Raw genomic sequence first — 25,415 nt, 5'->3', positions numbered from 1 at the left:
TCAAGTAGGTGTTTAGGGGCTATGTGGGTTGGGTGTTTTCCAAGCACTCCATTCAGTTCATGACCCTCAACACAATCTTCCTGTAATCCTTCCCTTTGGGCCCTCAGCTACAGGAGAGGGTGTGGTGCACACTCCAAGAGCCCAGGGCTCAGCAGCCAGGGCATCATGCCCAGATGGGGATGGCATGGGGTCAGGGGAAGGCTACCTACCGCGCTACCTGCCTCTGTGAAACCAGGAGGATGTGTCTCTACTCACTCTTTGACCACTGAGTGATTGTCTCTGCATTTGGAACAATTTCTGACAAAGGATTAACTAGAGATAAATTGTCAGACTCCAGGAAATGTGGTGTTTTTATGTTCTGCTGGTAAAAATGTAGATTTGAGCTGTTCCATCCCTGTGCCATCTTGCTGTCCGTTCTTTTTGGCCCCAGGTTCTCTGGCATGTTGTCATCACGAGAGCTATTCAGCTCATAGTTTATCAAAAGCACAAAAATATTGCATCTCACTGAGGTACAACACCCAACCATTTCTCTTTTTTTTAATCCACCAGGAGTCTTGAAAGAAAATGTTGAAGTTGAACCCTTGCTCACCCTGTGTACTTTTGAAAGTGCTCAGCCTAATAGCGGAGGGCGCACTAAGCTGCGAACAGAAAAAGCCCCACAGAAACAAAGCCAGCAAACCCACACCAGGGGCTTCAGAAACTGATGACAGAACATCTGTTTCTTATCTATAGGAGACCTATTCTTTTGGACACTAATGTATCTCCCAAACATCCAGACTTCTGTTAGTGTTCCCTCTTTGATCACTAACAAAACCACAACCAAAGCAAACTCACTGCCCTCAGTTGATGCTGACTCAGAGTGACCCCTATAGGACAGAGGGTAGAACTGCCCCCTTGAGTTTCTGAGACTGCAGCACTGGGCTGTCAACTGTGAGGCCAGCAGATCAAAACTGCCAATTGCTCCGAGGGAAAAAGATGAGACTTTCTATACCCTTGAAGAGTTACCATCTCGGAGACACACAGGGGCATTTCTGCCCTGCCCTGTAGAGTTGCCAAGAGTCAGAATGCACTTGATGGCAGTGAGTCTGGTGTCTAGGTTTTTCTCTCATAGAGGGCCTCGTGACTTCAGACTGCGGAACACAGTGCCATTCATAACCACGACAGGTGCTGAGCCATCTTGAAATTTTGTCATTTATCTACTTAACCTCAGTTTTTAGTGGCCAGAATGTGTTCTTTCAGAGTGAACTCTCCTCATGAAATCTTCTTGGCTTCCTTTAAGTGACGTCGTTCTCCCGTGCCTTGTTTTTATCTTATTTTCTGGCTCTCTCTCTATCACAAGTCCTATAATGCTTTCTTGCATTGTCTTTGTATCGGCCTTGCTACAAGAACATCAACTCCTTAAAAGTTCCTTCTGTCCACTTGCCATCAGTTGTTGATGCTGATGCCCATGTGTTTCAGAGTAAAACCGGGTAGGGTTTTCTGGGGCTGATTTTTCAGAATTTGATGGCCACCCTTTCTTGTAAGCCTACTCCGGGTGGGCTCAAACTGACAACCGCTGGGTTGGTAGCTTCATGTGTTCTGCCCTTAAAGTCTAGTGTTTATCTCCCCACTGGTCATAAAGGTCAGCAGACAGACCTGGAATTATGTATGTTTTTGCTTGTTTTTCTAGTTATTATCTTTTTTGTTTTCTGTTTATTCAATCTCTTGTTTTCTTTTTTGTTTGCCTTCTGTTATTGTTGGTTTGTCTACTTATATAAGATAGGCATGGGACGCAAACTTGATTAGAAAGCAATGGGATCGATGGTTCTGGGGGGTCTTGGGGGAGAAGGAGATGGGAAGAAGGGAGCAGTGAGTAAACAAATAGACAGGGAACAACTAGGGAATTAAAACCAACAATGAGGAGAATATAGAGATCCTGGGGTTGTTGGAGCAACAACAATCGAACTGAGAGGAATTACTAAGAGGCAGAGGAAGGGGAAGTGTGATGGTGGAGCAGGAGGAAGGTAAAAGGAAACAGGGGAGGTCTTCTCTCTTCCGGTCCCTGGCGCTCCAGGAGCTGCAGGCGTCGGTGCAGACACGGCCAAGTCCAAGAACCACACCACGCACAACCAATCCCGGAAATGGCATAGAAAGAGCATAAAAAACCCTGGTCACAACGATGCAAATATCTTAAGGAGGTGGACCCCAAGTTCCTGAGGAACATGCGCTTCACCAAGAAACACTAGAAGGGCCCGAAGAAAATGCAGGCCAACAACACCAAGGCTGTGGCTTCTCGCGCCAAGGCCATCAAGGATCTTGTGAAGCCCACAGAGGTCAAGGCCAAGACCCCAATGGGCGTCAACCGGCAAGCTCAGCCGACTGGCCTACATTGCCCACCCCAAGCTTGGCACGCGGGCTCGGGCATGTATTGCCAAGGGTCTGAGGCTCTTCCGGCCCAAGGCCAAGGCACAAAGCAAGGCTGATGCTCCAGCCAAGGCCATGACTCCAGCAAAAGCTCCCAAAGGCGCCCCGGCCCCAGCTCAAGCTCCCAAAGGCTCCCAGGCTCCCACAAAGTAGAGTTCTCTGTGTGAGGGTGAGAGGGACTGGTGTGAGCCCTGGTCTGCCGCCTGCATGGCGCTGGTGTCTTCTTGTGCTGTTTGTTTTACAAATAAACCCAGGTGGCACTGTTTTCGGTCAAAAAAAAAAAAAAAGGAAACAGAGGAGAGCTCTGGGAAGTAAAACTATGGATAGAGGTATAAGCATAGGTGTGTACCTATGTAAATACATTAATTCATAAAAATAGAGGTATTGGCCTATGTATATATATTTATAGGGCAATACCCTGAGGTAGTGGACGGACTTCAGGCCTCTGCTCATGCCTTCCCTCAATGCAAGAACACTTTGCTCTAACAATCTGGCATTCTGTATGCTCACCCTCCCAGGACAATCGCTGAAGACAAAATGGGTGCATAAGCAAGTGGGGTGAAGAAAGCTGATGGTGCCTGGCTATCAAGAGATATAGTGTCTGGGATCTTAAAGGCTTAAAGTTAAAGAAGTGGTCACCTAGTAGAGAAGCAACAAGTCCACAAGGAAGAAGCACGCCATCCTGTGTGATCATGAGGTGGATCATAGGTGTCAATGAGATCGGGTAGCAGGCATCAGAAGACCCCAAACAAATGGAAAAAATAATAAAACCAACATATTGTTGAGGACAAGTGGGGGTTCAGAGCAGAGACCCAAAGTCTATCTGTAGACAATAGGATATCCCCTCACAGAAGGATCACAAGGGAGAGATGAGTCAACCTGGGTGCAATAAAGCACCCATATTTCTCTGGTTCTTTGATGCTTCTTCACCTCCACACTATCATGACCCAAGTCCTGCCTCTTACTTTGAACTAGACTGGAGCATGTGCACAAGTACAGATAAGATCTTAGGACACACGAAATCTAGGAACAGGAATGGGAGTAGTGATGCCAGGAGGGTTGGGGGAAGGCAGGGAGAGAAGAGGAGGAAGAGGGAAACGATTGCAGTGATTGACACATAACCACCACCACCCTTAGGGGGGACGAACAACAGAAACCATGGGGGAAGGGAGACAGTGGTTGGGGTAAGATATGAAAATAGTAACTTAGAATTTATCAAGGGTTCACAAGGATGTGGGGGAGGGAAGGGAAAAAGGAGCTGATACTAAAGGCTTAATAGAAAGTAAATGTTTAGAAAACAATGATGGTAATATATGTACAAATATGCTTGATATAATTGATGCATGGATTGTTGTAAGAGCCCCCAATAAAATGATCTTTTAATAATAAAAAGTCTAGTGTCGTTTTTGTATCCCTTGTGTCCATTGCAGTGTGTGGAGCAGAGCGCAGCTTTCAGAACTTTGATCAGTGAATTAGTCCTTGGGTGGAACATGCGGTATTTTCTCTTGCGATAGTTTTTCTGTTAAGATCTGCAGTTCGCCTTTTCAATGAGCCTCTTCTTTTCCATTAAACCTTCTGAGTGAGCAGCTTGTCCAAGGACCAGCTTCTTCGTCATGATGGAGACATCCAACCCATAGGAGGGAGTTTCAAACAGCTCGGCAACAAATAGAATTAAAAGATAATGGAATTTCCCAGGAACTTTTTGAAGGCCTTCTTACCTGTGAATACTTAGAAATACCCAGTGTAATCCCAACTGGAGTCTCTATGTTCCCAAAGTAACTGAAAGAGCTGAGGAATCACCTTGTAATTCCTAACAAAACCTCTTCACCTCCAAAAAGCCCTTGGTCAGCATTTTGATTGTTTTGGATATAGAAAATCCTGACATGAGCCAGAGGATCACACGTTGTAGTCAGTTTTTATAATGTGCTTAACACAAATCTCCATTTTTCACCCTTTAGTTGTCTAATGCATTTTGTCACACATGTTCATTTGCCCTTCAAATTTTCCAGATCAACCAAGAACTCACCACTACCTTCCAACCTCTCTGGTACCTTGGATGCATCTCAGTCATTAAACATCTAGGGCTTTAAAAAGTTAAGTTCACATCTCTGTTAGACAGTTTTGAATTTGAAAAGAGTATCCAACTCTTTAGCTGTCTCTATGCTATTGACATAGACAATGCTTTTAAGGTCTTCTGGGCCCAGGGGAGTCACCTTGTATTTCAGTCCTTTCATTCTAGGGGTTGGAAAGGGATTTTATGCATGAGAACTGCAGGCTAGGCTTTCCAAATCTACCATTTAAGATGTTTTATTATCATGTAAGTCGTGGTATTTGCAGTTGCCCTGTATGCATGTGAAAGTTGGACATGGAATAAGGAAGACTGAAGAAGACTCGATGCATTTGAGTTGTAGTGCTGGAGAAGACCAGTGAGAGTACCATACACTGCCAGAAGAACAAACAAGTCTGCCTTGGAGGAAGTATGATCAGAGTGCTCCTAAGAGGCAAGGATGGCAAAACTTTGTCTGACATACTTTGGACATGTTGTCAGGAGAAACCAGACCCTGGAGAAGGACATCATGCTTGGAAAGGTAGAGGGACAAGAAAAAGAGGAAGGCCCTCAACAAGATGGATTGACACAGTGGCTGAAGCAATGAACTCAAGCATAGGAACCACTGTGAGGGTGGTGTAGGACCAGGCAGTGTTTCCTTCTGTTGAACATGTGCTTACTATGGGGTTAGAACAGACTCATTGGCACCTAACAACACCAATAATCATTTCAGGTGCAATATTAATTATATATGTACATCTGTATATTTGTTCTTAGGTGTGTCCAGTCGGTTCCGACTCATAGTAACCCAGTGTACAACAGAAGGAAACACTGCCTGGTCTGCACCACCCTCACAGTTGTTCCTGTGCTTGAGCCCGTTGTTGCAGCCACAGTGTCAGTCCATCTCATTGGGGCCTTTGTCTTTTTCATATGTAGCCATTCAAAACAACAAAACTCACTGCCACGGAGTTGATTCTGACTCATAGTAAGCCTATCGCACAGAGTAGAGCATCCCCTTTGGGTTTCTGAGACTGTAAATCTTTATGGGAGTAGACAGCTTCATCTCTCTCTCAAGGAGGAGATGGTGGATTCAAACCAGTGACCTTGTGGTTAGCAGCTCAGTGCATAGCCATTATACTATTAGGGGTCCTTATACCTAACCACCACATATTACCTAGGCAATACTCTTTATTTTATTTTTTATATAAACAGAATTATGGAGAGGTTTGTGTTTTCTCCACCTATTACTTTCCCTTATTAGATCCTCTACTTGATGACAAAATATCTGATATGGGAGGGCATAAAGAGAAACAAGTTCAAGAGCTGCGTAAACTTGACCAGGAGCGTGGGAATACTAATTGTTGGTAGTCATGCATAGAAAGTGTTGTCTTCGAGGACACAGGATGATTTAGCATACAGTTTAAGAGTAGATTTTATAAATAGTCAATATATATTTATAGAACACAGAACAAACCTTTAACTCCCAGTCACTGTTCAAAGAACTAGAAATAGAAAGATGACAATGATATCATTCCTGTCCACATGTACCTCCTACTCTAGCAAAACAGATGTAGCATCCAGGGTGTTGATGAGGGCAGAGAGCAGGGCAGGTGATCAGTTCTTGGATCAGCCAAGGTTTTACAAAGGAGCTACGTGAACTAGGCCTCCAATAGGAGCACGATTCGCCAGGGGACAAGAGTGAGGGGAAGAGCATCCCAAGCAAAGAAAGCCAGGGGACCAGAGTCCTGAAAGCACAGGGGTTTGCTAACTAGTTGAGAAACTGGTCAGTGTCTGAGAGTTACTTATCTGACTGAGGCGGTGTCCACAGGCACTATCTCTCCTCCTCCCCGCCCCCCACGTAGATCATCTAATTGTAATTTAGTATTTCACTGGAAAGAGAAGGATTATTTCCTCCTGGATAATTAGATGTAAAAGTGTGAAAATTCTCTAACCTTTTCCAGCCAGAAGACCACATAAAACAATTGTATTTATTTCTAGGAGTCTCTGGGTGGCGTATATGGTTAAAGTTCTAAGCAGAAGGTCGGTCATTCCAGGCATCTTGGAAGAAAGACCTGGTGATCTATGGGGACATCAGCCCTTGGGGAGCACCAGGGAGCAGTTCTGCTCGGAGTCACATGGGGCCTCATTTACTCAGCAGTGACATGATAGCAACTGGCTTGATGCGGTTCACATCCATTTGTAACAAGCGCCTTTAAAATAAAACCAGGCGAATGCATTGGCTTCTACTTGTGCTTTGTATAAGTTGTCTAGTACAGAATTTGGCCTCCATTTTTCTTCTCTGTAATATTGAATTGGACTCTGAGGATTTTTTAGTCATGCTGTTAGTCACTTCTCGTTATGTGCCGGGGAGTGGGTTCAGACTCACAAAGAGCCTTTGTACACAGAACAATGGGCCCCTGCACATCTCACAGTTGTTTTTATGTTTGAATCCATTGTTGCAGCTACCGTGTCAGTCCATCTCTCTGAGGGTCTTTCCATTTTTTATCAAGCTTGATGCCCTTGTCCAAGGGCAGGTCTCTCCTGATAACACATCAAAGTACGTGAAACAAAGCCCTGCCACCTTCACTTCCAAGGAGCGTTCTGCCTGTACTTCTTCCAAGTTCACTTGTTTGTTAGTCTGGCAGGCTATGGTGTTGTAATCACCTGTGATCGCATTATCTTCTTGTCTTCTGAATGATCCTTTGAGGTTTCCTCAGAAACACCCAGTAAACGGTAGGGGCATGGCAAGGTGGATGTTCCTGAGAGATTGATACCTAAGCCCTTGGTCTGTGGCCGAAAGAAGGAGTGAATATTAGCTGACAGGGTGATTGTGGACTTGGTGGGGGAAGTTGAGTACCATGTAGGCAGCATAATGATGAGCTGGGAACATCCCCCACTGGGAGTGAGGGCCAGGCTGTGTTCACAGTGTAGAGGCCACTCTGTGAGGACAGGAAACGCCCCTCTTTTCTTCATGGTGCTTTGTCCTGCATTGTTACAGTGTGTGTTTGTCACCAAGAGATGTTTGTTCACAAGCAAGGGACGAGCCAGCCAGGGCACAGTATAGCACCAATGACGCATACAACATTCCTTTAGTTCTTTAATGCTTCCCCACCCCCCACCCACAGTATCATGACCCCAGTTCTGCCTTACAAACCAGGCTAGACTGGAGCATGTACACAGGTAAGAACTCTCAACCCACAGAATCCAGGGTAGATCAACCCCCTCAGGACCAATAATAAGAGTAGTGCTATCAGGAGGGTAGGGGGAAGGTGGGGGGATAAAGGGGAAACAGATCATGATGATTAGCACATAATCCCCTGCCCAGGGAGACGAACAACAGAAATGTGGGTGAAGTAAGACAGCAGGCCATGTAAAATTTGAAAACAATAATAATTTATAATTTATCAAGGGTTCACTGGGCAGGGGTGGGGTGGGCGAGGGCAGGGAGAGGAGCTGAATCCAAGGTGATCTAAGAACTTTCAAAGCATAGTAACTTAAGAAACAATATGCAAAACAAATCTCAAGAGGTGCTAAAGATTTGACCAGGATGTCACGTGTGGAAAGGATGGTCAGAATCGTCAAGACCCAAGTTGCCTTGCTCCAACTCAGCAAGGAGTCCTCTCAGAGGACCAGTGGCAGCTTTCCGCCTCCCTTTCACAACAGCTGGGAGGCTTGGAGGTGTGGTGATGTTATCGGCAATTTAGAAATCTGGAAACGTTCCCCCCCCCCCCAAGAGATTTTACGGCTTGCGCAAGGCTCCACAGCTAATAAAAGGACAGACCAGGGCTGGATTCCAGCACTCCTGATCCTGACTCTGGTGATCTTTCCACTATGCTGCACTGAGTCAGATTTCAATATTCGTTTTTTAATATGCATTATCATCAGGATTATAAAGTGACAACACAGCCCTTTGCCGTTCCTGTGCTAGAAGTAGAAGAGTTCTTGCGGACACCATTCAAGCTTTTGATATTAAAATTTTAAGTTGAGATGTATGAATTTCTTTCCCCCCTGTTTGATATTAAAATTTTAAGTTGAGGTGTATGAATTGCTTTCCCCCTCCTAGAAATCTATAGAATTTAAATTGTGCTCATAAAAACGAACAAGTATAATTAACCTCAAAGCCTCATTCCTGTACTCTCTTCTTTGATATCTTGATGGAAGGGTGGGAGAAGGACCTAGGAAATGTAGACATCATAAAAATGGCAATGGTAGAAGCCCCCAGGGTACTGATGCTAATCTGACGAGCTAGGTAAACATGATCATGGATGAAATGTGGTTAATAAGTAATGTAGAGAGACCAGATGGCTGTGGTGTGTGTGTGTGTGTCTGTGTGTGTGTGTGTGTGTGAGAGAGAGAGAGAGAGAGAGAGAGAGAAAGAGAGAGAGAATAAAGTCAGTTTGAAATAGATATTCTACTAAAACCTTCCCGTCTTTTATAGGAAATTGATTTTTTTAAAAAGATAGAACTCTTGGAGCCATAACAAAATGCCTAATTACGATTGGCCTCCTTTTTATCAGGCACACTTGTTTGATATGAACTGGTATTTAGTCAGGTTGCTTTCCATGGGAGGCCTAGGCGATAGTGCTCTGGGGTGGGGGTATACCTGTGAGGCAGTTTAGCACTGAGCCCTGGTGCTGGAGTGGTTACGAGTTGGGCTGTGATTTGCAGGGTCGGTAGTTTCTCCGAGGGAGAAAGAGTGGGCTTTCTGCTCCTGAAAACAGTTACAGTCTTGGAAACCTACAGCTGTGCATTAGCACTGAATCGATGGCAGAGGGTTTGAGTTGGGCTTCATGAAGACTTCACAGTGGTTATGTTTGCCTAGTTTCTTAGCTCAGGTCTCAGACCACCTCCTGTCTACATGTGCATGGACCTCGACATAGACTTACAGTGTGGAGGCATTCGTGGTGAATTATTGTTATCATAGCTTTCTCTGCATCTTGCCCCTGAGTCTGTGGAGGATATTGATATTCTTCTAGACCTTCTCCCAGGTCTTTGAGCCCGCATGTGCATGTAGGAAGCTCACGTTCACTTTTCTTGCAGACCCGGTGCCAGAGGCACATTACAGACAGTGCTAAGGAGGGCCTTTAGCTCCCAGCTCCCTTGACCACGCCAGTAGGAAAACCAAAACTCCAGAGATGCTAGGAATGTGACAATGGGAGCTGACCACAGAACAGCAAGTGTCGGCAGCTCCAACACTGCTTGGGCTGAGGGTCATGTTTCCTTACCTTTCTTGAACTTTAACCTTATCCTTCTTACTTTTGAGCACAAATCCCTCCCCTCCAACCACTATCATTGAGTCAGTGCTGACTCATAGCGCCCTCCTGTGGGTTTCTGAGACTAACTCTTTATGGGAGTAGAAAGCCCATGTTTCTCCCGAGGAGGTACTGGTGGCTTCTAACTGCCGACCATGAGGACCACCACACCACCGGGCCTCCCGCTTTGGGGCAGAGTTGTGCGTTTTTAATATTTTATTTAGGTAATTGGTGTATTTAAAGTGGGAGAAAAGGGTCTTCTTGTAATTCCTCAGATTGACTCATTGAAACGTCACCTCATACTGTAAAATTGGACCTTTTGAGGTAAAGCGATGTTATTAAATTATGATTTTGTCATCTAGGTAAAACAGTGGTTTGGATTGCTATTGATGGGTGTGGTGCATGTTGTTGGTAGACTGTGATGTCTATAGTTATTCGCTATTGAAAGAAAGCAATTCCCACCATTATGATTAGGGACATATTTACACTGGCCTCACACAAGCTATAAAATGATAAAGCAAAGAAAATATGACACAGATTATCGTTTTTATATTTCACTCTCACTTCGGGACCTGATTGGGCTTTAGAGTTTTGTGCTTCATGTATGGCAAGATTTTGACTGGTAAGGAGCGCATGAAGCCAACACAGATGAAGCGGTACCATAGGAACACCTCGAGCAGTACATCGAACATTCGTGTGTCATTCGCGGCTTTCAGTGCAAACACAGAAATCCAACTCATATTCCCTACATGAAAGAGGAGAAAGAGGAACTGGAACAGGATCAGGGGATGAGCTTTTATTGATTCACACGCCTGAGAAGTACCAGGGCTTCCTGAAGTAGGAATGCTGGGCCCAGACCTTAAGCCATGGCCTCCTCCCCTGACTCTGTTTTCCTCTGCAGGTCTGTTTTCTCTCCATACCATGAGCGGGCCCTCTCGAATATAGGCTTAAGTCACCTTCAGGAGAATTTATTTTGTTTCAATAAAATAGTTGGAGTTGTCTCTCATTGTCTGGTGTAAGTTAGACATTTATGCTTATGAAACCAGTAATATTTCTCCTCTCTGGTGAGCTACAATGCCAACTCCCTGTGACTGGGCATTGGGTCTGTGTCAGTAGAACCACACAACCTGAGAGTGGGGAAGGTGCTTCCCCAAAGAAACCAATGTGCCCTAGACAAGAGAATGGAATTCTGGGCCAGTAAAAGCAAACCAATGTCTACTCCATATAGGGCACAGGTTATTGTGATGCGGAGAGGATCAACGTAAAAAGGATTGAACTTTACCAAAGTTTGGATTCACCCCATCACAAAACCCTTGTGTTTAAGCACCCGGAAAGCTACTTACTGCACTGCTGAGTAACACAGCCATGCAGTTTGTGATGGTGAAGCCAGCCTCAGAAGGGTACTGGTTCAATGCATGTAACAGAAAGCAATTTGTTTTCTTGTTTTTTGTATCATAGTTACTCCAGGTTTGTCCATATCTCTTCTACTATTTCAAAGTAGACTTTGGAGAAGTTGCTATTTATCTCATTTCCTTGGGCATCCAATTGAATGGTACCTCTCAGTGGAATAAGTTCCTGGTTTCCTTCCGTCCTGTATGTACTGATTGACCTGATAACAAACTCTGTTTTGTCGACCCCTTTAGGGTGCTCCAAAAGTTTCTATAATCCTTCAAGTCTTCCAATAGTGAAAAGTTTCTTTACCAAGCAACACTTAAATGCTGGCACATTTTGACAGTCTGAGGACTGACGGGCTCCTTTGGGGTTAGGTGTCAGTTGTTTCTTTGGTGAGGAACAAAATCCACAAACTCAGATGTCTCTCTGATGTCTGTATTGATGGGGATTGCCACCTGAGCTAGTTAGTTTATTATGCCAACCTGGACGATAAGCACATGTGGGGTTAATTGAAGGGCGCAGGGATAAATGGCTCAGTGAACCTCGCCTTTCAAGTTCTCGGGTCTCTTGCTTTCTGATGGTAGGACCAGGGTGCAGCTGCTTTAGCCAAGGCTCACTTCCTGCAAGACATCCCCGAGGAGAAGCCACATGGATCTACCCCGATGCAGCCCTGGGTGCTGGAGCAGCCGTGTGGAGACCCCTGCCAGCGCCAAGATGCTCACACATTCACTGACTTGGCTTTCTTCCTACAGTCAGCATCATTGCGTGTGTTTTGTGAGATGGAGGAGGACTTTGTGGACTGGTGTTGGTCATATGGGTTAATGGGCTAATGCTGGACTTGTGGGCTTGGGCAGCACTGGGTTGGTATCTTTTCTTGATGCGCTCTTAACCTTTATATAAAACTCTCTCTTCTACATGAGTTTCTATGGATTTGTTTCTCTAAAGTACCCAGACCGACACACCACCCCAAGCTCAACCAGTAACCCAAAGAAATCCCTGTCTACTGCCAACCGCTTCAGAGGTTGATCTAGGAATTACCTATTTTTTTTTTTTAGAAGTTTTGCTAAGAACTGGAAGCAAGTCTTTCTACTATACAGAGGGTCATGGGCTCTGCCAGGCAAGTTTGAAATGCTTCATTGGCTTTCCCCCACAGTTTCTCTTTCTGTTAAAAGATAAGGAAAGCCCCACACAGAACAGGCTGGCAGGGAGCAGTAAGTGTGTAGCCAGGTTTAACATGGTGTATTGTATTTATTGGCTTTATCAAGGATGTGAGGCTTCGGAACCAGACAGTCAGTGTTGAAGGTGCTGCCGCGGACCAGATAGAAGCATGGTCAGAGCAGTTGTGGTTTCTTAGCTGTCCTGGAAGCGGACATTGGAGACACACAATTCTGAACTTTGCAGCGCTGGAGGGTGTGTTCAAGCAGACTTTTACCGCTTTCTCTGCAGGCAGAAACCACCTGGAAACATTTTAGAACTCCCTTGAAGGGAGTAGTTTTAAAATGAAAGGTGGATATTTAATCCCTTTCTTTGTGATACAAACAATAGCTGCAACACAGACCTTGCAAAGGATGACATTATTGACTTGAGGATGAAAGAAATAAGGCAAGTTCATTCAGCTGGCAGGATTAAAAAAGTCCTAATCTTCTTTGACGTAAGTCTTTCCGGGTCAAAGTTAGAGATGGGAATGCAGAGTCTATTTGTTCACACGACCATTACTGGTTTTCAGATGTAGGAACCATTAATGTAACAAACTAAGTGACATTGAATGAATGTTAAAGACCAACTTATGTCAAAAAAAAGTTTTGCTTTTTAAAGCAGCAGTGAATGTCAAAGATCAGCTCATGATTTTAATGCCTTACTCAAGCTAAACATTATTTCAGTAAGATGTTTGTTTATACATTTTCAAGTTATTTTTTTCTGGAAGTGGTCATTACTGTACCTAAATGGAGGAACTAATTCTATATGAAAGGGCCTTTGAACAATCTATTTACAGAAACATTCGGTGCTTTTTCTCCACCTCTGTCCTCAAGGTTGCGCTGGGGCAGCGGAAGTGATGCAAGAATCTTTCTGTTTAGTGGTACAATGTGACTGTCCTGTCTTAGCCTCTGCATATGGCAGGCAGTCTGACTCTCTCCTGGGGGTTTTTGCAGATACTTTGGCTCCCACCTGCAGCATTCCCTGACATTGCCTATGATGTAGCTCTCCACATAAGATCCCCTCCCTGAGCTCTGCCCCTGAGACCCCCACACAGGCAATTATTGCTGATTTTCTCTTTTTCAAGCAGGCAATCATCTTAGGGGGCCCTATTTAAAACAGCTAACTTCTTGAGGTGTGCGATGCCCCAAGGGAAACTCCTATAAACTTACTATAGACTGTCCCTCCTTTGTCCCTTTTCTTGACCTGCCTATCTAGATTGACTCCAACTACTAGCTTCAGGGTTGTCTTGGGAAGGAGGTAGCATTACCCCCTGTGCCCATGGATGTCCCTCAAATCCAGGGCCTACAGGCCAAACATTCCCCAGAACACTCCCACTGTGGATCCATGACTGTTCCAGGGCCCAAGTTCTACAGGAGATAATCCACAAAGGAGAAAGTATGTCTTCCTTTTTTTTTTTTTTTGGAAGGCATTCCAGATCTATCCTTTTAGTTTTACCTCACTTGGTTTGCTGATGGAGAGGAGATACTGTACTCTCTCTTCCCCACATTGCGGGGAGGGCAGCAGCTAGGAGGAAGAGTACATCCAAGCCCAGATTGTATTTTGATGATGTGTTTCAGCCTCTTTTCAGAATTCTAGTCTTATTTTATATCAACCTGAACTCATAGACAACATCATGATGAATGGATAAAATATGGACGTTCTCAAGAATTTCATTTGACTTGGATTCACAGCCAACCCTCCTGAAAACATCATTCAAGGGATCAAAGGACATATCATATCAAGCAAATCTGCTGCACAAGACCTCTTTAAGGTGTTGAAGAGCAGAGATGTCTCTTTGAGGACAAAGGTGCGCTGACCCAGCCAAGGCATTTTCAATCCCCTCACATGGGTGTGAGAGCCAGACAGTGAATGAGGAAGACCACAGAAGAGTCGGTGCCTTTAAATGATGGTGTTGGCAAAGAGTCTTGACCGTACCACGGACTGCCAGGAGACTGAACAAAATCTGTCTTGGAGGACGCACAGCCAGAGACACCTGTCCCTGGCAAAGGACTTCATGCGTGTAAAATATGAGAAAGAGGGAGACCCGCAAGGAGATGGAATGACACAGGGGCTACAACAATGGGCTCAAACCATCAAGTTAGGTCTACCCTTACCCCAGATCACAATGATGTAGAATTATGTCTATAAAGTCATTGATCTTACTTTTGTTGTTCTCTGGACTACTCTGCAGTTCTCCCTCAGTCCAGCAAGTCAGAACCCTCTCGCGTCAGCTTACTGCAAGGGATCAGACCGTGCAGAATTTCCTCCCGATGGACCAGACTAAGTAGTGTAGTAATTTTCATAATTTCAAATATTGAAGTAAATGAGCATGAGAGCTAAGTTTGAGACATTAGGGCTTCTGGCCTTCTTAAGAGAGAGCTATGTATGAGCGTTATATGGACCCTCCTGCAAATATGGCTCTGCCCTTTGACCTGTTCGTCTGTGGAAATGATCTCAAACTTCCCTTGGTTTCAAGTTCCTGTTCTCACATTATCCAGGGTTTAGGACCCACTTTTATTTTATTTCATTTTTTTAAGGACCCACCTTTAGATTAAGCTTGCTTTCAATGTTATGAGCCTGAATGTGGTTCATTAAGTTTGCCTGACCTCTTCTTATTCGAGTTGGTAACTCCCTTCCATGCCCCACCACAGCCCATTTTCTCTGACGGTGCTATAAAAAGTGTGTACAAGAATTCTATTGTGTTTTTTTTTTCAATGAGAATTTTGAAGCCCCCCTTACACTTATTTATCTTCTGGCCTCCAAGCCCTTTTACACTTTGCCTTTTTAGATTTATCTCTCTTAGCAGTTGGTAAATTCTTGGGGCTTAGGGCTTAATGTTTCCCTGATGCCCACGGCCTTTTTCTTTTTGTGTTTTGAACATCACCATTTCTACCTGGTCACCCTTAATAGCCTACTCATCTCCTGAAATGAGTTGGCCTCGGTGATCGCTTGGAGTCTATGATATGTTTCCTGCCAGAACTCTGCATGACAACTGGGTTGTACCATTAACACTTGTGAATGTTCTATTAAAGAATGCATAATGATCAAACTGATAAAATGTTCCTTTTTTCCTCAAGAATCTTTTACGCCAGTGATTAAAAAATGTTTCATTTGGTACCCTGCCCCCATCTCTGTGGCCAAGTCTAATAATCTCTTTTGTGATTAAGTCATGTTTCTGGATAGAAAAAACTTTGGGGAATTAAAATTTTAATTACTTGAGTGTAATAATGATAATGAAAATATATTATCTGAATGAGTGTGAAGAGGTATCACTATAGCTTTGGTTTGCATTTTCATAGAGGTTAATGCTATAAATTGATCATTTGCATGTTATCTTTGGAGAAATGTCTGTTTAATTCCTTTGTCCATTTTTAAATGGAATTCTTAGTGTTTTGTTTTGGTGTTAAGAATTCTTTAAAAAAAGAATTTTGTGCATTTTAGATAATTTTTTTCTGATGTATATTTTTAAGCCATTCTATGGACTGTAGGTTTTCACTTCCTGGTCGCACAGTGACTATTTGTTGGACTTCTAACCACAAGGTCACCAGTTCAAAACCACTAGCTGATCTGTGGGAGAAAGTTATGTTTTCTACTCCTCTAACGAGTTACAGTTTCAGAAACACACAGGGACAGTTCTGTCCTAGAGGGTCGCTATGAGTCGGCATTGCCTCCATGGTAGTATTTGGTTTGGTGGGTATAGTTCCTGAGGTCACTATGAGTTGGAATTGACTCAGGAGTGAGTTTGGTTTGGCGGGTGCAGTTCCTGAGGACCCCTGGAGGCACAGTGAATTATTTGCTGGACTGCTAACTGCGAAGTTGATGGTTTAAACCGACAGCAGCTCCTCAGAAGAAAGAGGAGGCAATCTACTTCTATAAAGATTGACAGCCGTGGAGGCCTATGAGGCTGGTCTACTCTGTCCCCTAGTGTCAATATCAGGTCGAATCCCCTCAACTTCAGTGGGTTTTTGGCAGTACAGTCCCTGGCACCAAAGGCTCTTAATAAAAATTGGTTAAATGACAAAATGGTTGAATAGTGTCTGGCAAGTGCAGCCCCATTTCCACATCCACTGTTCGTGTCTGTACTCAATTCTAAATGGGTCTACCAGGTGAGACAGACAGATGCCGAGCTAAACACATCAGTGAGTGGAGGATGGAGAAGAGAAGATCAAAGAACCTTGAGAGACTCCGTCTGGAGGTAGAAGTAGAGCTGGAGCAGCAGGTTCCACAGAGTCCTGGAGCCAGGGGAGGAAGGAATGTTGAGAATGAAATGTTCAGCAGAGTGTAAAACTTCAGTGAATTCAGGAAGAATGAAGACTGAGCAAAGACAATGTGTTAGGCAGGGTTCTCTAGAGAGACAAAACCAGATTGCTAATAATTTTATATACATATGTATACAGATAGATAGATATAGAACACAAATGAACAGTTAAATTACAAAGCAGTAAAATGGCTCAGTGCAACTCACTCCCGTGAGAGTTGTGAGACACTGGCAGTCCTTCAAGTCTCGAGGGCCTCCAGGTAGTCCTCTGTAGAGAGATTCAGGCTATCCGGGCACAGGTAGCAAACATCAAGGCAGGTCACCAACAGCCAGCCAGGTCAACAACAGTCAGAGCACCAACAGTCAGTCCCCAGATCAAGAGATGTAAATTCAAATTGTGTGGCGAAGCAGGTCTTAAAGGGACCTCAAATTACAGCGACACAGACCACAGGTTAGGTGTCCACAGGTAGTGTAGCTTGCAAATTGAGGCACAGAACTAGCAAGGCAGCTGCACACTGGTCAGGTGATCAAAGAGCGAGCGACAAGAAAAGTGAGGCTCGCAAAGCCATTTATCTCTCCACCCTTCAATTAATCCCACATGTGTTTATCTGCCAGGCTGGCACAATAAACTAACTACCTCAGACAACAAATTCAATGATTAAGAGGCCATTGGCTTTCTGCAGAACGGGGCAGAAGCTTAACTGTGGTTGGATGGGGTGCCATCCCCCCACCACTAATCACAGGTTCAGTAAGCACAATTGTACGGTTGAGTTATATATTTTATAATATAGTTATATATATTATAGTTGTAGAGAGCATGAGAGATAAAAGATATGAAATAACGGAGTCAGACACACACAATTCATGGTAACATGCTCAGCTCAGCTCCACTTGGTGGTCCATGTGGCCCAGGCCTATATATGTTTGGCGAGGGGGGGCGGGGCGGGGGTGTGTGCAAGCCCACTAATTATAGATAAAGACATACATCACAGGAAGGGGTTGCACTATAGGTTATACAGCAATGAGAGGGGGACAATCTAGGGATATACACGCAATAGGAAGAGGAAGGATTGGGGGTGTACATGTGACAAGATGGGTGGACCCTAGATTCAGGATGGTAGCTTAACTTTGGATGTCATGGAGCCCCTTTGACCTTTTCCCTGGTACCATTATCAGTAGGGTGTAAACCCCACCTACAGGAACCAAGATAATGGTCTCAAGCCTCAGGGAGAAGTAGCCCATTGTCCCCAGCAGCAGGGAGAAGGCCCACCCATGGTGTGGTGGGACCCAGAGATAGCAGTCTGGCAGCTGATTACTTCAAGGGAAGTAACTTTTACCATTAGCTGCAAGCAGTGTCCGAAGTCTAACATATTTGGGGGAGATGACTTGGGAGAAATCTTTCTGTTTCCCACACTTAACTTGTAAGGAGTTGAGGTATGAAAAGATGCTAAGCAGATGTGGATCAGTTTGGAATGAAAGAGAAATGTGGAACTTTGCAGTGTCATAAGCTAAGTCCCTCTTTTCTTGGTAGGTGCATGTAGGAAAGTTTGGTGGCTGAGTATTTGATTACCATTTTAAAAAAATTATAACTTTCTGTTAAAATAACATGTACTTGAATAATAACTTATATGACTTGAGGAATGTAACCAAATTTCTGAGTTGTACATGTAGAAATTGTTGAATTGATATGTACTTTGTTGTGCTCATTTTCAACAATAGCATCAAAATAGCTTTTTGAACTAAAAACTAGTATGTTTATTTCCAATGACAGCATCAAAATAATTTTATAAAGTAAAAATAGCTTTTTAAATTATAGAAATTCAGATATGTGAAGAGAAAAATAAATTGTTTTCAGAGATAATAATTCAATTATTTTCATACATTTCTAGTTTATTTTCTAGGATTTTTCCTCTATGCATTTGTGTTTTACACTGTTTTGAAAAAAAATTAGAGAATTATCCGGTGAATGTACATTTGTATATATAAAAATATGCTACATTTATTATTCAAAATCTATTTAATGGAATTAATTCCAATGGAATTAATTCTTTCCCCCAAACAAATGAAGGAACAAAAAAAAGTTTAAAGACTACATAATATCCCTTTGTTTGTGGGGCTAATATTTGACCATCTTCCATTTGAATTGAGTAAATGTTTGTTATTATTAGTTGACTACTGTAGTGGGCTGCTAACCACAGGTCAGCAGTTCAAAACCAACAGCCTCTCTGTGAGGAAAAGATGAGATTTGCTACTCCCATAAAAAGTTAGTCTCTGCGAGCCAGTCACGGTGCAGTATAGCACTGACGAAACATACAACTTTCCTCTAGTTCTTTAATGCTCCCCACTCACCCGCTATCATGACCCCAGTTCTACCTTACAAATCTGGCTAGACCAAAACATGTACACGGGCACAGATAAGCGCTCTCAACACAGGGAATCTAGGACAGATAAACCCCTAAGGAACAATAATGAGAGTAGCGATACTAGGAGAGTAAGGGAAGCTGGGGGGGGGGCAGGGAAGGAACCTATCACAATGATTGACATATAACTCCCTCCCAGGGGGATGGAAAACAGAAAAGTGAGTGAAGGGAGACAGTGGTTGGCATAAGACATTAATAATAATAATTTATAAATTTTCAAGGATTCATGAGGGAGGGAGGGAGGGAAAGAACTAATACCAAGGGCTCAAATAGAAAGAAAATGTTTTGAAAATGAAATGGCAACATATGTGCAAATGTGTTCAACACAATGGACATATGTACGGATTGTGATAAGGGCTATAAAAGACCCCAATAAATGATTTTTAAAATTTAGTCTCTGAAACCCACAGGGACAATTCTGTCCTGCCCTATAGGGTCACTATGAGTCAGAATCGACTCGATGGCAGTGAGTTTGGTTGTCTTTGTGTACTCTTAAATGCTAGAATATAGTGATTCAACTAAGCCCCAAATGGCAAGGGGGCTAAAAGACTTCTTATTTCATTTATAATACCCATTTTTCCATTTCCAAGTATATGATCACTGTATGAGTTGAAAAAACTGATATCACATGGATTTAATATTGTTTTAGAAGAAACTAAGTGATTTTGTATATCTTTATGGTTTGACCCTTAATTAGCTATCTTGTCAACTCCACTTTTATCAGTGTCTATAATGATATTCTTATGCATTTGTCAGTGCAGTAGCCTTTAAAAGACAATTTCTCCTTTTTCAGATGATCATGTTTATTTTTTCCTTGCTAATCTGGACTACGGCATTCCATTTCTTCACTCTTTTTTAACAAAATAATGTAAATGCTTAGAACTCCCGTGGAAACACTAGTTCTTTTTAAAAGGACATATTAAATATTATTTGGGAGGCATCAACAAAATGAAATTCTTTTGGGGACAGAATTATCAAGCACCTGGTGGGTAGATTTTCTTTTCTTTTTTCATGAATACAGAGCACATACTACTGGTATTTCCTTCTGACACTCTGACTTTACACAGGCCTTCATTTGCTTGCCCATCAGATATTCATTTAATGTTTGAGATAGTTTATTGTGCCAGCCTGGCCGATAAACACAAGTGGGATTAATTGAAGGGCAGAGAGATAAGTGTCTCAGTGAGCCTCGCCTTTCTTGTCTCTTGCTCTTTAATCATTGGACCAGTGTGCAGCTGCCTTACTTGTTCTGTGCCTCAATTTAAAGGGCATGCTACCTGTGGGACGCCTAGCCTGTGGACTGTGTTGCTGCAAGTTGAGGTCCCTTTAAGACCACAAGATTGAAATGTACATCTCCGGAGCTGAGGACTGACAGTCCTTCAAGTCTTGAGTTCTGCCAGGTAGTCCTCTATATATAGAGAGAGCTAGGCTATCCCAGCACAGGCAGCAACAGCAAGGCAGGTCACCAACCGCCAGCCAGGTCACCAACTGTCAGTCCTCAGCTCCGGAGATGTGGTCTTAAAGGGACCTCAACTTGCACACTGGTCAGATGATTACAGAGAGTGTCAGAAGGAAATACCAGTAGTATGTGCTTTTTATTCATGAAAAAAAGGAAAAGCAGGTACATTTTTAGGTCATTAATGATAGACTAGAAACATATTTTATAATTGTGAATTGTTCCTAGAGATGAAATCAACAAACTCTCTGCACTAGGAGACCATCATCTGGTAATCTGCTGTCCTGAGGCAGCTACTTCTTAGTGTGCAGCAAAAATGTGACCCTTTGAGCTGAAGGAAATACTGGATTGCCCGAGGGAGTTCAGTCTGACTTGAAATTGTGGAAATAAAAAGAAACTTGGCTCACCAGAGTGGTAGGTTTGATAGGTTTGATGCACAAAGCTTTCTCATAACCATATTTTTTGCCAAAGTAACTCCTAACCACATTTCAATAATTCAGCTTAAAAAAAATATTTCTCAGACTAATTTTGTAGAAAAAAAAATTTAATCAGTAGAGCAATTTCCATGTAGAACTTCCTTTTTTCCCCCCATTAGTCCAAATGCCACCAGAGCTGCCTTAATTAACCACCTGTGTTAGTCCGGGTAAACTAGAGAAAAAAATCATAGCGACTCATATGTGTATAACAAAGAGCTTTATATACAAGAGTGGTTGAATATTGAGAAAACATCCCAGCCCAGTCCAGATCAAGTCCATAAGTCTGATATTAGCCCATATGATTGACCCATAGCCAATCTATAAAGTCCTCTTCAGACTCACAAAATACATGCAATGATGCCTAATGCAGGAGGATCACAGGGCCTGTGGGTTGGAAGTCTTGTGGCTCCACGGGTGGTGTAAACATCTCAGCACTGGCAGGGGTCTGCCTGAGACTTTTCTGGCTCCAGACGTCTGATTGCATCAGGCTAGATCCATGTGACTTCTCCAGTTCCCAGGGCATAGCGCCATGTGTCTGTTCAGTAGTACATTTCCCAGGGAGTGAGCAGGAAATACAGGAGTTCCCAGAATTCTCAGAAGGCCATGCCCACACAGAGGCCTCATTGGTTATATCTTGATTGACAGGCTAGACTCCACCCCTTCACTCTTAATCCTCTCAAATGGACACCAGCTTATGTAACTACCACCCCTCCACCAAAAGCCTGCTTCTTCTCTAGTATTTATTAAAAAAACAACCAGTCAAACAAATCCACAGCCACTGAGTTTAAACTCTTTTTTAAAAACAGTTTTATTAGCACTTGTTCACATGTAATGCAATTCAATAATCCAATCATATCAAGAAGAGCTGTGCATTGTCACCATATTCATTCTAGATTGAACATTTTTCTTCTTCCTTGCACTCATTGTTACTCATGTAATTATTTTTTTGTAATTGTGGCAAAAATATACATAACAAAACGTTCTCCAGTTCTACAACTTCTGCTTATGTAATCCAGTGCCATTGATTATACTAGTAATGTTAACACCATTGTTGATATCCTTTTCCTAATGATTCCACCACCACCGACATAAACTCAACAACCCCTTAGCGACAACTTTCCCTTTCACTCATGGTAGCCATTGGTCCAATTTGGTTTCGTTCTTTCTTTCTTTTTTAATCATTTTATTAGGGGCTCATAACAACTCTTATCATAATCCATACATACATTTTTCTTTCTTTCAAGTTTTTTTTTGGATATTACTATTAACATATCTATGCTTCCATGGTTAATTGCTTTTAAAATAAGTTTTTTATACATAATCACAATCAGTCATGGCCAAACCTTAGTGACCCTATAGGATAGGGTGGAAATGCCCCCTATGAGCTTCTGAGACTATACCTCTTAATGGGGGTAAAATAATCCAGTTATTTAGGGGGGAATGGACACTTCTCTTTCAATTTTTTGATAAATTCTGTTGGTCATTCCTTTAAAATGTGACCAATTCTTAGCATGTTTACTGATGCCATCCTCCTAGCCCATTCCCATCATCTTTACTCTGGTCTTTCCCTTTCATTCTTGCTCTTCCTATAATCTGCTGTCTACATATTAGCCAGAGGATTCTTGGAAAATGAAGTCATATGGCATTACTCTGACCTGATGACAGGATAGTTAACACTCTTCTGCTAACCGAAAGGTTGGTGATTTAAACCTACCCAGGGGCTCTCCAGGAGAACACCGTATGGCCTGCTCCTGTAAGGTGACAGTTTAGCAAACTCTATGGGGCTGGTCTACTCTGTCATACAGGGCCACAACAAGTCAAAATTGAGTTGATGGCACCCAACAACAACCACACAGTATTACTCCCATGCTCAAAACCCTCCAAGCTGTGCCATCGTACTCAGAATGCAGTTCAAGGTCTAAGGCTTGGCCCTCACTCATGGTCTCCTACCATCTTCTACTTTGCTCAGCCACTCATCAACATTTCCTTCCCTGAATCACAGCAAGCTTAAGCCTTCAAAACTGCTGTTCCCTCTCCTTGGTAATGCCCTTCCCTGTGTGTGCACTAGACTCATCCCTCATATTATTCACCAAACATTATTCCTCTGAGACCTTCCTGACTAGAGTATCTTCTATCACTTTTTGTTCTGGTCTTGCATTGTTTCATTTGTGAAACAAACTGAAATCTTAACTAATATCAGCTAGGTTTTTGTGTGTGTGTTCTATATTTCCATTCAATTCAGAAGCTCCCTAATGGTAGCCTTATTCATTGTGATCACTCAGAAATTGCTGTTGCTGAATGAATTAATGAATGCATCTATTAGATGGATATTATAAATTGATTAAGGACTGAAACATTTCCATGTTACTGGATTGTTGATGTGCTTCAAATTATGACTATAATGTATAATCATATATAGTATGTTATCCTAGGAAAGTTGAAAGTAGTTCCATTAACATATAGTGCGGGGAATATATAGCCCTTATTGACTTCAAAGTAAGAGAACGTATAATAATGAAAATTTGAAATGTATTTTGTAGTTTACAAAGTGCCTTCACAAGTACTTTCTTATTCGATTCTTAAAACAACCTGTGACATGTCATTCGTCATTCTTGTAGTACAGATAAGGAATCTGAAAATCAGAGAGATCTAATGTCTTGTCTTCAGCAAGGTGATACAGTTATAAGTGGCAGAGATTGTATTTTCAGTTAGGTTTTCTGATTCCAAATCAGATTATCCTTGTTCTCTAAGGGCACAAAGGAACCATTTGTCATGAGACAAGCATACATCAGTCCTTTAGTTCATTGTCCTTCCCCTGCGTCAAAGCATCCCTAAAGTCCAGCAGAATTTGGTAAAGCGAAGAGGCTGTGAACATTCTTTGTGGGAGAAACAGACCAGGTGTTGTGATGGCTTTTCTTTCAATGTTTTATCAGATCAACTAGAGTATCCTTTCCTCTCATCTTTAGTGAAAGCAAGTTGCTCATTGAGGCTCTAGAGGCAAGAAAATTTTCTCTCTTAGGGGATGTTTAGTGTTTTCAACTCTTTGGTTTAGAAAACCATTTTGTAGAGCTAGCAGGGTTGAAGGTCTGAAAGATGTATCTTTTGGGAAAAAAAATGTTTCTTTAATTTTCCAGTTCTGTGTGAAATACATTGCCGAGTATGGTCTTACTAATTGAGGGCACGTGGGCTGGGCCCTCTGAGTGATAAAGGGATGCCATGTGCTGGGAGGGGGGGGGGGCAAGAGTGGGAGGAGAGAGCGGGTGTGGGTGTGTGTTTTAGAAAAAAGGGAAAAATAGGGGAAACAGGCAGGGCAGCAGAGGGTGAGGACACACCAAATGCTCCTACTGTTCATGGAGGTTTGAGTAAGAGCCATCAGAAATCACATGGTTGTCCCTCCCTTTTCTATAACAAACATTTAGGGGAATCACTGTGCATACTTTCAATGTTTGTATAGTGTACCAGCAATTTTCCTGTAGCCCCCCTCCCCAGAATTACACAGCATCAGATTATCAAATACTATCACTTTAATGCAAGTGGATGTCAGATTGCATTTAAAAATACTTTTGAGTTACTAACCTGATTTTTAGGTTTTGCTAAACACTGTGGAATACTTTCCTCTCTGAACATCAAATAAACTATGTTACTGTTATTGGAGGCTATATAGTCTAAGTAGCTAAATGAGTTCAGCTTACCAGTTGTGTAACCTTCAAACCAAACCCGCTGCCTTGGGGCAACTCCAACTCATCGTGACCTTGTGTTGAGTTTCTGAGATTGTAAATCTTTCCAAGACTTCCTGGTGGGTTTGAACCAGGGACCTTGGGTGCAGCAGTTCAGTGTTTATTCCATAGCACCACCCGGGCTTCTTAGGTCACCTTACTCTCTTTGAGCCTCCGTTTGCTCATCATATGAAATGCAGGTAACATTATCTATCTCAGGTGTGTCGAGAGGATTAAGTAGGACAGTGGATGTACAGCACTAGGCTCAGTGCAGGGGATACAGTCTCTCACTGCAGTAGAGTTCAGGCAAACTCATAGTGACCCTATAGGACAGGGTAGAACTGTCCCCTTTGAATTTCTGAGACTGTACCTGTTTATGGGAGTAGAAAGCCCTGTCTTTCTCCATTGGAGGGGCTGGTGGTTTCGAACTGCAGACCTTTTGGAATGCAGCCCAGTGTGAAACCACTATTCCACCAAGGTTCTAGTAATCAATAAAAGGTAGACATAACTATTAAACTAGCATTACCTTGGGGGCTTAGGCTTGATTCTTTATCTGTTCTTCCCTAAGAAGCCATGGTGGTGCAACAGTTAAGTGCTTTTCTGCAATCCACAAGGTTGTCGGTCTGAACCCACTGAAGCTGCTTTATGTGAGAAAAGACTTGGCAATCTATCTGCTTCCATGAAGATTTTAGCCAAGAAAAACCTACGGAGCAAGTTGGCTCTGTTGCATGGGGTCACAATTCCATCTTAAATAAAAACAAAAAAAACATGTTTTTAGGAATAGAGTAATATTTTCTA

The 25,415-nt window shown here is 42.8% G+C and overlaps 1 protein-coding gene across 1 annotated transcript in view; it reads left to right on the top strand.

The window, feature by feature from the left end:
- CRYBG1 (crystallin beta-gamma domain containing 1) overlaps positions 1–25,415 on the top strand; it is a 281,201-nt gene that overhangs the window by 91,422 nt on the left and 164,364 nt on the right. The gene's annotated exons all lie outside the window — the stretch shown is intronic.

Source organism: Tenrec ecaudatus, chromosome 7 (assembly GCF_050624435.1).
Source record: "Tenrec ecaudatus isolate mTenEca1 chromosome 7, mTenEca1.hap1, whole genome shotgun sequence".
In the NCBI taxonomy this organism is placed as follows: Eukaryota; Metazoa; Chordata; class Mammalia; order Afrosoricida; family Tenrecidae; genus Tenrec; species Tenrec ecaudatus.
This window is presented reverse-complemented; position numbering and strand designations above follow the sequence as displayed.